A 14,711-nucleotide genomic window follows, 5' to 3' on the forward strand; every position below is an offset into this window, starting at 1 on the left:
CCGGACTCCGGCCTTGCGCTGTGAACTTGGGAAGGGTTCTGCTCTTACTCTAATCCTTAGTCCTCCTCTCCTTACATTCCATACTAATCCTTCCTTCTTATGTAGAGAGTCAGGCTTTCTATGAATCTCCCTTTCCTGTGCCAGCGGACCCAGGTCACTGAGGTCAGCTGCAGCACTTCCTTCATCCATCCCACTCAGGGGATCTTCACTCTTCCACTGACTCTATCAGACTCACTAAATCCTAAACTCTTCCTGCTCTTTTGGTGCCAACTAAACTCCACCCGCCTCCCAGCACGCTTCGTGTTCCAAGCAGGGAGCCACCAAAGGGTGCTTTGCTACACTACTGTGTTGTGTGGGATGCAGGTGTTGGAGCGTGGTCAGGTGTCTCCACCTTACCTGGAGGAGGTGCAGTACCTACTGTTCAATTGGCAGTAAAAATGTTTCGTTCAAAACACCTGTTTTTCAGCTTGTTTTCTGGTGTTCTTTACACTTTTTTCAGCTTTTTTTTAAAGTGAGGATGATTGCTTTGTCTACAGTATGTTTAAGACCACGTTTACACATTGAGTATTCGATCAGTATTTCACATCAGTATGTGCCTGTGCAAGTCAAAACCAGGAGGGTGAGAAATCCAGAAGTGGTGACGTGATTCTACTATACTTTTCCTCTGATTGTTCCACTGCTGTTTCTGCATTAGAAAGCCTGATGTGAAATCCTGACCAAATACTGAACGTGTGAACGACACTTAATAGTTTAATTCACCAAAACCACTTAAAAAATTGCAGCAAAAATTACCGTTACAATATCTGCAGCTCTCTTTTTTATTCTTTCATTGCTTTCTAAAGGTGAAAACACACTGAAAGAAGTGACACGCTGCAGATTTAAAAAGTGCTACAGTTCTGAAATTCAGTCAGAAAAAAAACAAGCGCATGCAGGAGATTTCGGAAATCTCATATGTTTTGCTGGCACTTTAAAAAGCTGCTCTTGGCCACGTTCATATGCAGAATTTCTGCAGCTTTTTCTTCTGCAAATAAGAAGTTTACAGCATTTTATAGCACAAGCAAAAACTGAGATTTTCAGAGATCTCCCGCGCACCCTTTTATTTTCTCCTGACTGAATTTCACAACTGCAGCGTTTTTTAAATCTGCAGCGCGTCACTTCTTTCAGCAATTTTTTTCACCCGTAGAAAGCAATGAAAAAGTTTTAGAAAAGCTGCAAATGTCATGACGTTGTTTTTCGCTGCATTTTTGGTGAATAAAACGAACTTTATTAAACATGTACTGTAGACAAAATGAATACTATACAAAAAAAAAAAACAGCAAAAGCTCTAAGGGTCTGTGTCCACAATCAGTAAACTCTGGATGCTGCGTACATCCACAGCATCTAACCTGCAGCAGCCAGATGTTACAGCATAGTGGATGGGATTTCTAGAAATTCCATGTCCACTATGCATCCACATACGCCCGCACTTCACCTGCGGAAATGGACATGCAGCATGACTCTCCAGACCGCAGCATGTCAATTTATCTTACATAGATGCGAGTCTCCGCAAGAGAAATCTCACCCCTACGATGTATTGGACGCAGTGATTTCGCATGGTTCAGTGTCCACATGTGGAATCACCTAGGTTCAAAAGATGGCAGCACTTTAGACGGAGCACAAGTCCGCTGCGTCCAAAGTGCTGCCATTTCCAGATCGTCTGCACATACCCTAAAAAATGGGCATTTTGAAAGCAGTGTTTTTACTGCCAAGAGATGCTGAGAGACACCAAAAATGCTGATTCCTATGCGCACCTGTGCTAGTACTATATATATGTATGGTTTACCCTTATTATTTCACATGGGAATTCATTTATTTCTATATCCTAAATCCCCTGATTCAGTAGACAATATCCCTGTCTTGTGTCATCCAGACAGTAGTGACAGGAGGTCGCCCTGTCACATTACAAGCAGTGATTAGTGACTGTGGTCAGAGCTGATGCTGATCGCTGCTGTATGTGGCTGTGAATCTTGATCCTGCAGCAATCAGCACACAGCTCTGGGAACACAGTGAGTAAATCACTGTACTCTGACCTGATATTGCTGCTCTTACCAGGTTCTGTGGCTTCACTTAGGCATATCCATTCTCAGGACAGTGCTAGGAGCAGCCATGACTCAGGGCCCCATCATACATAGCGACACACCAGCAATCCCGACAACGATATCAACGTGTCAGGATCGCTGGTGAGTCGCTACATGATCGCTGGTGACAGTGGTGAGCTGTCAAACAGACAGCTTCACCAGCGATCAGGACCAGCGATGCCGAGCGCGCGGCGTCGCTGTGTACTTTAGTTACTAGCGCGCTGATGCAGGGAGCTGGTAACTAAGGTACACATCGGGTTTCTAAGGGACGTGCGTCACTTAGAACATCAGCGATGCGTGCTGGCCAGCAGGAGACCAGCAACCAAAAAAATGTTCAGGGCTTTCCAACAGCGATCAGCGATACCGGCAGGGGGGCCGGTCGCTGATCACTGTCACACACTGTGATCTCCCTGGTGAGATCGCTGTTACGTCACAAAACTTATGACTCAGCAGCGATCTCGCTAGCGAGATTGCTATGTGTGACGGGGCCCTAAGGAGGAGACATACAGGGCTGCAGTCATCTGCTGTGCTGTAATTGGCCCCTCCCCCTCACTCTCAACTTTTAACCTAACTGCAGGGAGAGACAGGGGGGCTCAAGGGGCTTTGCGAGAGACACTCCAGGAATTCAGAGCACTGCACAGCATTATTCACTGCTGTACACCCTCTGGGCGCTTCATAAATGGACTGCAGATGCAGGGGGTCCCCTTTGTAGGTGGGGGCCCCAGGCATCTGCCTGGTCTGCCTGGTCCAAACGCTGGTCCTGGGCACTGGAGATCAGCACAAACAGTACACAATGTCATCCGTGTGCCAGTGTGCACGTGTGTGGGACGTTTTCTGGCCCGTGCTGTTACTGGAAACACTGAAATCTGAAAAGCATTAGTGGAAACATGATGATTTATCGAGCTTTGACCAAATTTTGACGAATTTTAGGATAAATGCTCGAGAACCGAACACAATTCCGAATGTGCAATGTTTGTGCCAAATTTGAGATTGGCGAATGTTTTCCTAACAAGTTTGTTCATCTCTATTAATGAACAAGAAAGGATTCAATATATGAATAGACTTCTACTCTTAATAAAAATGCAATACTACAATATGGATATTGAACTGCATTATTATCCAATAGTGGATATTCCCTATCATTGAGATCCTAAGACTATGAACTAAATCGCAATGTGTAAATTAGGAACAGAAATCATCTGGAAGAGTACAAACATTTTGTCCCAGCTAAATGTATACAACTTATGATAGACTTTCATTGTGAGATCAAACTGACTTTGCTGAGAAATAAAGCTTTTCACAAGTCATTGAGTGCATCTTCTTCAGTAATCTATGCAATATCTGTGAACTGAATTATTCAAATATGAGAGCTGTTATGGAACATATTATAACTGTCTACAAAGGAAATGAAAGAGAATAAAATAATTGCTAACACAGATAAGAAACATCAGTAGAGCTACTCTGTTTAATATTAGCCTTAACTAGACCCACAGGCATTTATTGTGTTCAAAGTCTAAAGGAAATCGACCCTTGCTCACGATTAGAACATGTGGAACTGGAAGTGACAATGGTCAGGCAGACTGGATTTCATTGGCATACTGGCAGGTACAGATCACCTATGCAAGCAGCGTGACTTGGAGGTCATTGTACGACTACGTTCATTCGTAAAATATAAAATACAAATAAATTAATATCACAGTCTTGGATTTATTGTGCAAAACAATTAACCCCTTAATGACCAGGGGAATGTCAGTTTTTGAAGAGCCCCTGATGTACCTAAACAATGGAAACCCCCCCTACAAGTGACCCCATTTTGGAAACTAGACCCTTCTAAGGAACTTATCTAGATGTGTGGTGGGCACTTTCAAACCCAAAGTGCTTCATAGAAGTTAATAACGTAGAGCCATGAAATAAAAAATCATATTTTTTCCATAAAAATGATCTTTTCGGCTCCAATTTTTTATTTTTATAAGAGTAACAGGAGAAATTGGACTGCAAAAATTGTGCAATTTGTCCTGAGTATGCTGATACCACATATGTGGGGGTAAACCACTGTTTTGGTGCATGGCAGAGCTCTGAAGGGAAGGAGCGCCATTTGATTTTTTCAACGCAAAATTGGCTGAAAATGAGTTTGGACGCCATGTCGCATTTGGAGTGTCCCTGATGTACCTAAACAGTGGAAACCTCCCACAAATGACCCCCACTAGAACCCTCAAGGAATGTACTTAGATGTATGGTAAGCACCTTTAACCCAAAGGTGCTTCACAGAAGTTTAAAACATAGAGCCGAGAAAATTAAAAATCTAATTTTTTCCTCAAAAATCATCATTTAGCACCATTTTTTTTATTTTAACAAAGGTAGCATGAGAAAATGGACCCCAAAAAATTGTTTTGCTGATACCCCATGTCTGGGGGAAGACCACTGTTTGGGCGCATGGCATGACCCGGAAGGGAAGGAGAAAGGTTTGACTTTTTGAACACAAAATTGTCTGGAAGCAAGAGTGGATGCCATGTCACTTTTGGAGGGCCCCTGATGTGCCTAAACAGTCGAAAACCCCCACAAGTGACACCATTTTGGAAATTAGACCCCTCAAGGAACTTTTCTACTGTAGATGTGTGGTAAGCATCTTGAAACTTGAGCTAAGAAACTTAAAAAAAAACACATTTTTCTGCAAAATTTTTATTTAGCCCCAAATATTTTTCTTTCTCAAGGGCAACTGGAGAAAATGGACCCCAGAATTTGTTGTGCAATTTGTCCTGAGTGTGCCAATACCCGATGTGTGGGTGAAAGCTACTTTTAAGGCACAGTGTAAAGCTCAAAAGGGAAGAAGTTCCATATTATAGTGCAGATTTTACCATTATAGTTTGAGGGTGACATGACCCACTGGGAGATCCCCTGAGGTGCCAGGACAGTAGAACCCCCATAAGTGACCCCATTTTACAGACTAAACCTATCAATGAATTAATCTAAGGGTGTAATGATCATATTAATACCAAGGGTGTGTCACAGAATTTTACAGTTGTGGCAAAAAGTATTGACACCCCTGCAATTCTGTCAGATAATACTCAGTTTCTTCCTGAAAATGATTGCAAACACAAATTCTTTGGTATTATTATCTTCATTTAATTTGTCTTAAATGAAAAAACACAAAAAGAATTGTCCTAAAGCCAAGTTGGATATAATGCCACACCAAACATAAAAAAGAGGGTGGATAAAAGTATTGGCAATGTTCGAAAAATCATGTGATGCTTCTCTAATTTGTGTAATTAACAGCACCTGTAACTTACCTGTGGCACCTAACAGGTGTTGGCAATAACTAAATCACACTTGCAGCCAGTTGACATGGATTAAAGTTGACTCAACCTCTGTCCTGTGTCCTTGTGTGTACCACATTGAGCATGGAGAAAAGAAAGAAGACCAAAGAACTGTCTGAGGACTTGAGAAACCAAATTGTGAGGAAGCATGAGCAATCTCAAGGCTACAAGTCCATCTCCAAAGACCTGAATGTTCCTGTGTCTACCGTGCGCAGTGTCATCAAGAAGTTTAAAGCCATGGCACTGTGGATAACCTCCCTAGATTTGGACGGAAAAGAAAAATTGACAAGAGATTTTAACGCAAGATTGTGTGGATGTTGGATAAAGAACCTCGACTTACATCCAAACAAGTTCAAGCTGCCCTGCAGTCCGAGGGTACAACCGTGTCAGCCTGTACTATCCGTCGGCGTCTGAATGAAAAGGGACTGTATGGTAGGAGACCCAGGAAGACCCAACTTCTTACCCCGAGACATAAAAATGCCAGGCTGGAGTTTGCCAAAACTTACCTGAAAAAGCCTAAAATGTTTTGGAAGAATGTTCTCTGGTCAGATGAGACAAAAGTAGAGCTTTTTGGGCAAAGGCATCAACATAGAGTTCACAGTAGAAAAAAAGAGGCATTCAAAGAAAAGAACACGGCCCCTACAGTCAAATATGGCGGAGGTTCCCTGATGTTTTGGGGTTGCTTTGCTGCCTCTGGCACTGGACTGCTTGACTGTGTGCATGGCATTATGAAGTCTGAAGACTACCAACAAATTTTGCAGCATAATGTAGGGCCCAGTGTGAGAAAGCTGGGTCTCCCTCAGAGGTCATGGTCTTCCAGCAGGACAATGACCCAAAACACACTTCAAAAAGCACTAGAAAATGGTTTGAGAGAAAGCACTGGAGACTTCTAAGGTGGCCAGCAATGAGTCCAGACCTGAATTCCATAGGTATTTGTAAGGCGGTTTATTGTAGTACACGAAAAAAGACGTTTCGGTCAATGTGACCTTCTTCAGTTACTCTGTAGACGCCACAATTGGTCTACCAGGTGGTTTCTCCAGATTTTTATGGACTTTTGGGAGAGTGTAAAAAACAGGAGTGATGGGGTTTTTATTACTGAGAAAATCACAAGTTTTCTGATCGAGAATCCCCAGATCCGAGTATTTCTGGAGGATGGTATTAATTTGGCGGCTAATATCAAAAGTGGGATCCCACGGCAGCGTATGGTAAATTGAAGTGTCATTCAATTGTCGCATTATTTCGGACAAATACATGGATTTATCCATGATTACTAGGGCCCCACCCTTGTCAGCCGGTTTTATGACTATGGAGTTGTCCTCCTGTAAGGACTGAAAGGCATGTCGTTCCTCAATTGTAAGGTTGGAAGGATAAAACAAAGTACCCCTATCAATATCATTTCTTAATGATTGAAATGAGTTCTGTACAAAATTGATGAATGTTTCAACTGCATGCGAGGCATGTGGGGGCCGGAACAAACTTTTATTATGTAGGCCCAAGCTTTGGGAAGACAAAAGTTTAGGGTTGGTTGCCAATGGGGGATCATTATTATCAGGTATCGTTGAGAAATGAACCTTAAGTCTTATAAGACGGAAAAAACGTTGGAGGTCCATATCTAAGTCAAAAGTGCGACATCTGTAAGATGGGCAGAATGAGAGACCCTTTTGTAGGATGGCATATTCTGTGATACTCAGGGTTCTTGAGGAGATGTTGATCACCAGATTGTCCGTACCTTGGATCGGGTGATTCGTCCTTGGTCCTGGTCCCTTCTTGTGTCTCTGTCCCCGCCTTGTCTTCTTCTGTAGTTGTAATGCCGGCGTGAACCTAAAAAAGGAGCTGAAGTAGAAGCAGTTAGTCCTTGTTCCTGGTCTGAACCGGAGATGGAATAATCTGTCGATAATTGATGGCTTGGTCTGGTATTTGTGGATCTTGAGCTGTCCTGCCATCTGTAGACCTGGTTGAATTTATAGTCCTCTGCATCCCTGGCGAAATTGTTCCTCTTCCTAGTTTCGATATCCCGTTTATGGCGGTCAATACGTACTTGAATCTCAGCCTTTAGAGAACTTAGTTCTTCTGGTGTACCAGTTGCTGATAATTGGGTTTCAATGACCTTCACACGTTCAGAGCTGGTTATAACCACCTTCTGGAGGTATTCAACTGTGAGAGTTATTAGGTCGAGAGAACACTTGTTAAGGATTTGTTCAAATTTAGCACAAAAGTCAGGAGATTTCCGAAAAAGTGTAGGTCGCAGAGGAACCCGGAGACCTCTAGGAATCCGTTGGACCCGTAAATACTCAGACAAAGTAGCACAATGCAATTCTGAATTGGTAAGAAATCTTAATTCCCGTTCCAAGTCCCTACCACGGGTTTCACGTGGGGGAACTGGTGCAGGAATTGACACCCAGCCATGATGGGCTATGCCCGTCATTGGACGTTAAGGGGTGAAAATGCCCGGTCAGAGATTGACAGTCGCATTTAACTAGTTAACAGCCGTGGGTGGATCGTGATTCCACCCACAGCTTTTTTGGGCACATATCAGCTGTATAGATCAGCTGTCATGTTCCCAGAAAGGTGCAGGCTCAGCACCAGAGCCCGCACCAAACAGTCCGGTAGGGGCGTACTATTATGCCCAATGTCAGAAAGGGGTTAAAGAAAGTTTCCCCATTTTCATTAAAGGAAAATGTTCCCACAACCAAAGAAAAATGTATCTCCTGTATGCATTTTCATTTTTAGCGTATGCCAAAATATACTTCCATATAGCAGAACTACCTCTTGCCAATTAATTAGTAAGAGAACCGTGCAAGTTATAACCATTGTTGAAGGGTATGTGCTCATGTGGTCTTTTTCAGTTGGGCCCGTTCTGAAACTCACCTGAAAAAGTGCCCAGAAAATGCTCAAAAGAATTAACATAAGCATTTCTATGCAAAAATGAGTTGCTGTTCATATTTTCAGCCTTTTTCAATGTATTTTAACTGCTTCAGGCTTCCAAAGATGGTACTCCAGTAAGGAATGGTGAGATGCCAAGTAGGGTTCCAATCTGTGAATATTAGTAAGGGCTCATACTCATCAGCATTAATAAAATCGGTCTGATGCTGTGCAAGTGTCGTGCGAGTATAATGCGATTTTTCTCACCTAGCATCCGTATGACATCCATATGACTTTTGCATGCAATTTGTATGCAATGCGATTTTTCATAGAAAGCTCTCTTTAAATGACATAGAAAGTGAATCTAACAAAATATTCTTCAACACGTAGATAAGTAGAAATATGTATGTGAGCTATATAATCATTGCTTTGCTTGTGTAGCTTACTGTAACTGTATTTAAATCGGAAAAAAATTAAAGGAAAAAATGGCATGGGGTCCCCTGAAAATTTTTATAACTAACTGAGCGAAAGCCGACAGCTGGGGGCTGATTTTTATAGCCTGGGAAGGGGATAAAAAAAAACCCTGGTGCAGTTTCAAGTGGGATTATAGTATTGGGTTGAAGTCACCTTTGTTTTGGCAGCTGACATCAAGCTCAGGGATTAGTAATGGAGAGGTGTGTATAAGAGTCAAATTGCAACAATAACACAGCCTGAATAAAGTCTTTTGTTTGAAATAAACACTCTCCCCTCTTTTACCATTTAAATTAAAAAAAAAATAAAAAAGCAAACTTATACTCACCTGCCTGACGATAACATAATTCATTTGTCTCTTGACGAGACAACCTCTGCTACATCTAGATGGCATGCTGAAAGTTGGCATGATGTGAGCTTCTAAAGCTTCTATAAAGAAGCAACAGTGTGTCGAAGTGACGTGTCGATGTGACATGAATAAGGTCAGCAGAGCTCATAGCCGTTCAATTCCGTTCACCTCACTGACGTCACCACGTGAGAACTTTCTAATAATGTAATGTTTTGTGGTCGTCTTAATACATGTCTTTCCTTTACTATCCACTGGGCTTGATGTTAACAGCCAATACAAAGCTGACATCAACCCAACTACTATTACCTTACTTGCCACTGCACCAAGTGGGAAGAGTGGAGGCTAAGTGACAGAATTGGCACATTTTACGGATGCGCCATTTCTGGGGCAGCTGAGAGCTGTTGTGTTTATTTTGGGAGGGGGCTGATATCCATGGCCCCTTCTTAGCCTATTAGTATCAGCCCGCAGCTGTCTGCCTAACCTTTGCTGGTTATTAATAACCTGTGAAGCCCCATGTTTATTACCTCCTTTCCAGGCTATTGACATCTGCTGTCCACTTTCTCTCAGCTAGTTAGTAACATGTTGGAGGATCCCATTCCATTTTTCTCTTTAGGTTATTGAATTATTAGCTAAATACATGGACATTCAACTACACACGCACTACACTAATTAAATCTGTCACTGGCATCTTACTATCTATTTATTCAATGTATACACACGTGGCCAAAATTGTTGGCACCCCTCATTTAATGACAGAAAAACCCACAATGGTCACAGAAATAATTTGAATCTGATAAAAGTAATAATAAATCGAAAATCTATGAAAATGAACAAATGAAAGTCAGACATTTTCACATAATTTAAAAAAAAATAAACCAGAGCCATTTTGTTGAAGAAATTTTTTTTTAACACAATATTAACCCCTTAACGACTGCCGATACGACTTTTAACAGTGGCAGTTAAGGGGCCTTATTCCTCCAGCACCTCATGCTCCTTTTTACACAGCCTCCTCCTGCACCTCACACTCCTCCATTATACACAGCATTTTTCTGCAGCACAGGTTTTCTCCTTTATAGTCGCCTCCTCCGGCAGCACCTCACACTCCTTCCATATACAATTGGAAACACTTGATCCCGAGAAAAATTGCACTAACTGCAATAAAGCGTATCATATACACATCCTACTCCTTCTGCAACACCACACTTTTCTCCTTTAGACCTAGTTCACACGTTATTTGGTCAGTATTTTTACCTCAGTATTTGTAAGCTAAAACTTGGAGTAAAACAATCAGGGGAAAAGTATATTAGAAACATGTCACAACTTTTGTATTTTTCTCCAAGTCGTGGTTTTGGCTTATAAATACTGAGGTTAAATACTGACCAAATACTGAACGTGTGAATGTGGCCTTATACACAGCCTCCACCTGCAGGGCCTCACTCTTCTCTATACACAGCCTCATAATGCAGCAGCACCTCATTTCTCTCATCTTCCCATCACGCCTCTCATTTTCCCACTCACATCTCTCATTTTCCCCCTCACGTCTCTCATTTTCCCCTCACGTCTCTCATTTTCACCTCACACCTCTCATTTTCTAATCACTCCACTATTTTCTCCTCACAAATCTTAATTTTCCCCTCACACCTCTCATTTTCCCCTCACACCTTACTCCTCACTTCCCCTCACACATGCACAGCAACTTCCTGTTATGAGCACAGTGGTGTAATCCATGAGGCTCCTCCCTTTCCCTTTACAACATGCCTCACAGGAGCAACTCCATTCTAGACACGACGGAGCTAGATGTGGCTGCCGCACACTGATATTCTGAAGGCGATGGCCCTGATTGTAGCTCACATTGCAGCAGGTGAGTTTTGCAGGGTGGCTTTTGAGGTGAATGTGTCTCTGCCCATGTGCGCTAACAACATGGGCCATGTGGACGGGGCTTTGCATGTGAAGCGAGTGTGACTATACGGAGTGGGAGGGCTATATGGAGTGGGCATGGCTTGATACATACAAACGTACACATACATATATTATATATATAGATATATGGACATCTATGGTTTTATTTATTTGGCTGGGTGCATTGGATGGGTTGTTATCAACATCTCATACGAATTTCATATTAATAGCACCTTTAAAAATATATTTATTTTGAAAATTGGTGATGTTTTCAATACTTAGTGACCACCAATATGTCTTTTTACTAACCTCACAAATCAGACAACAGCATCACCCAATGGGTGAAAATGCAGCAGCTCTCAGCTGTACACTATAGCTGACACCATGCTGCATCAGCCTTCGATTAGTATTTAACCCCTTAGACGCTGCTGTTAATAGTTACTATGACATCTAGATGGTTAATAGCGTGTGCGGGCTTTCTCTTTAACCCCATCGACATTCTGAGATCATGATTGTGTGGTCCTGATGTTTGCCATGGAAATTCATGGCTAAATAATGACCTTAGAGTCTGCCGGCTATAGTCGCCTGTTCAAAAGTTAGCAACATTCAGGTGGTAAAAATATATTTTTTTCTTCCTGTCATGCCACTTTATATTAATCCCTGAAAAGCATTTGAAGGGTTAATAAACTACCAGATGACCGTGTTCAATACGTTGAGGGGTGCAATTTTTTTTAAATGGTATCATTTTTGGGGATTTTTAGATATATAGGTCCCCCACAGCCACTTACAAACTGAATAGATCCCTTAAAAAGTAAGTTTGTAAATTTCCTTGAAAAAATGAAAAATGTATACTACAATTTTAAACCCTCTAACATTCTAACAAAATAAAAGAATATTTTAAAATTGGTGCCGATATAAAGCAGACATGAAGTAAATGTTATTTCATGGCTATTTTATGTGGTTTGTCTGTCTGGATTAAAGGGAAAATCATTAAAAGTTTGAAAATTGCTACTTTATAGAAATTTTTGTCAAATTTCTGATGTTTTTATAAATAAACGCAAAAAATATTGACAAAAATTTACTATTAACATAACATACAATGTGTCATGAAAAAACATTCTCAAAATGACTGAGATCTGTTTAAGCGTTCCAGAGTTATTACCACATAAAGTGACACTGGTTAGTTTTGAAAAATTTGACCCAGTCACTAAGTGGTTAACCCACTGTATATAGACAAAACAGGTCATCCCCTGACATTGGGGAATTTCATTAACAGTATCCCCAAAGGATAATTTCTTTGCCAATCTGCTTAGATGAAGAATCCTTTGATAAACAATTGCAATTGAGAAAAAACAAAATATATTTAAAAACTTCTAAGAGCATAATTTTCATCTGTGAAACAGCCATATCATTATAGAATCATAGAATGATAAGAAGGGATCTCCTGGGTCATCTGGTCCAACCCCCTGATCAAAGTAGGATTCACTAAATCATCCCAGACAGATGTCTGTCCAGCCTCTGTTTGAAAACTAACATTGAAGGAGAAATTACCACCTCTTGTGGCAGCCTGTTCCACTCATTGATCACCCTGTCAAAAAGATTGTTCTAATAACTAATCTGTGTCTCCTTCCATTCAGTTTCATCCCGTTGCTTCTAGTCTTTCCTTGAACAAATGAGAATAAAGATAATCCTTTTACAGTGTCACAGCCCTTGAGATATTTGTAGCTATTAAGTCTCCTTTCAGTCTTCTTTTTTGCAAGCTAAGCATTCCCAAATCAGGTAACCGTTTCTCATAGGACATGGTTCGCAGACTGGTCACCATTCTGGTCCCTCTTCTCTGAACTTACTCCAGTTCAGAGTTAGTAGGAGTAGGCATAATCTATAGGCGTTAGGTTCTCCTCATCTGCTGCGATGGCTGGAACACCAGTCAACGTGGTCCTGGGTAAAGTAGAAAGCAGAATCTAACCAGATAAGTATTCCTAATATGCACTGGAGGTCCAGTGCCTAGAGCAGCAGGTCGCAAGGGATGGGCCAGAAACAAGTTTTTGTGTTTTTTTAGGGTTTAACAAGTGTTTTAACATGTTCCACTGGACCAATGCTTCCAGAGAAAGGGAAGGAGAAAGTGTAAGAGTCCTGTGCACTCCATGCAGTGAATGTCACTACACTGATATTCACAGCAAAGGAAGCACCACTGAGGAACAAACTTTGTATACTGTGCCTGTCACTTCTCAGCTCCAGTGCTTCACCTCATTCTGTCCATAAAAATTGTATTGCATACACAGTATTTGTGTAGTTCTATTATTAACGAGGCAGGTGTACTCGCGAGTGGGCTAGTGAAGTGGGGTGGGGAATGGAGCAATATGTGACGTCATACCTGTCACAAGTGTGTCACGCCAACCTGGGAGATCTGGGGCTAGAAGACCACTTTGTATTGTGAATAAAAGATCTTCCATTTAGCCTAGGTGTTCGGATTCCATATTAAATTAATTTGTTTTCCTTTGGTGTTGAAGAGGTTAGCGACCTTTTCTATGCTGGTCAGAAATATGCAGCTCTATTTCAGCTGCTTCTGATCTGTTCATTACCTCTTCCTATAAAACCTGGCCAGACCTTCCCTGTCTTGCCAGTGAAAGCTCTGATTCCTTGCCTTTTTTTGAGATGCTGTGTAGAATAGGAGTTTGTTGTTGCTATTGGAGATTTGTCTTCTTGTGATGTGTGCTTAATCTAAGTGTTTGGAGAGAAGTTGGTGTGGAGGTGTTCGGTAGTACAGTCATGGCCAAAAGTATTGACACCCCTGCAATTCTGTCAGATAATATTCAGTTTCTTCCTGAAAATGATTGCAATCACAATTTCTTTGGTATTATTATCTTCATTTAATTTGTCTTAAATGAAAAAACACAAAAGAGAATGAAGCAAAAAGCAAAACATTGATCATTTCACACAAAACTCCAAAAATGGGCCGGACAAAAGTATTGGCACCCTCAGCCTAATACTTGGTTGCACAATCTTTAGCCAAAATAACTGCGACCAACCGCTTCCGGTAACCATCAATGAGTTTCTTACAATGCTCTGCTGGAATTTTAGACCATTCTTCTTTGGCAACCTACTCCAGGTCCCTGATATTTGAAGGGTGCCTTCTCCAAACTGCCATTTTTAGATCTCTCCACAGGTGTTCTATGGGATTCAGGTCTGGACTCATTGCTGGCCACCTTAGAAGTCTCCAGTGCTTTCTCTCAACCCATTTTCTAGTGCTTTTTGAAGTGTGTTTTGGGTTATTATCCTGCTGGAAGACCCATGACCTCTGAGGTAGACCCAGCTTTCTCACACTGGGCCCTAAATTATGCTGCAAAATTTGTTGGTAGTCTTCTGACTTTATAATGCCATGCACACGGTCAAGCAGTCCAGTGCCAGAGGCAGCAAAGCAACCCCAAAACATCAGGGAACCTCCGCCATGTTTGACTGTAGGGACCGTGTACTTTTCTTTGAATGCCTCTTTTTTCTCCTGTAAACTCTATGTTGATGCTTTTGCCCTAAAAGCTCTACTTTTGTCTCATCTGACCAGAGAACATTCTTCCAAAATGTTTTAGGCTTTTTCAGGTAAGTTTTGGCAAACTCCAGCCTGGCTTTTTTATGTCTCGGGGTAAGAAGTGGGGTCTTCCTGGGTCTCCTACCATACAGTCCCTTTTCATTTAGATGCCGACG

This window comes from Dendrobates tinctorius, unplaced genomic scaffold (assembly GCF_039654945.1).
Source record: "Dendrobates tinctorius isolate UK_male_01 unplaced genomic scaffold, ASM3965494v1 ptg000127l, whole genome shotgun sequence".
Lineage (NCBI taxonomy): Eukaryota > Metazoa > Chordata > Amphibia > Anura > Dendrobatidae > Dendrobates > Dendrobates tinctorius.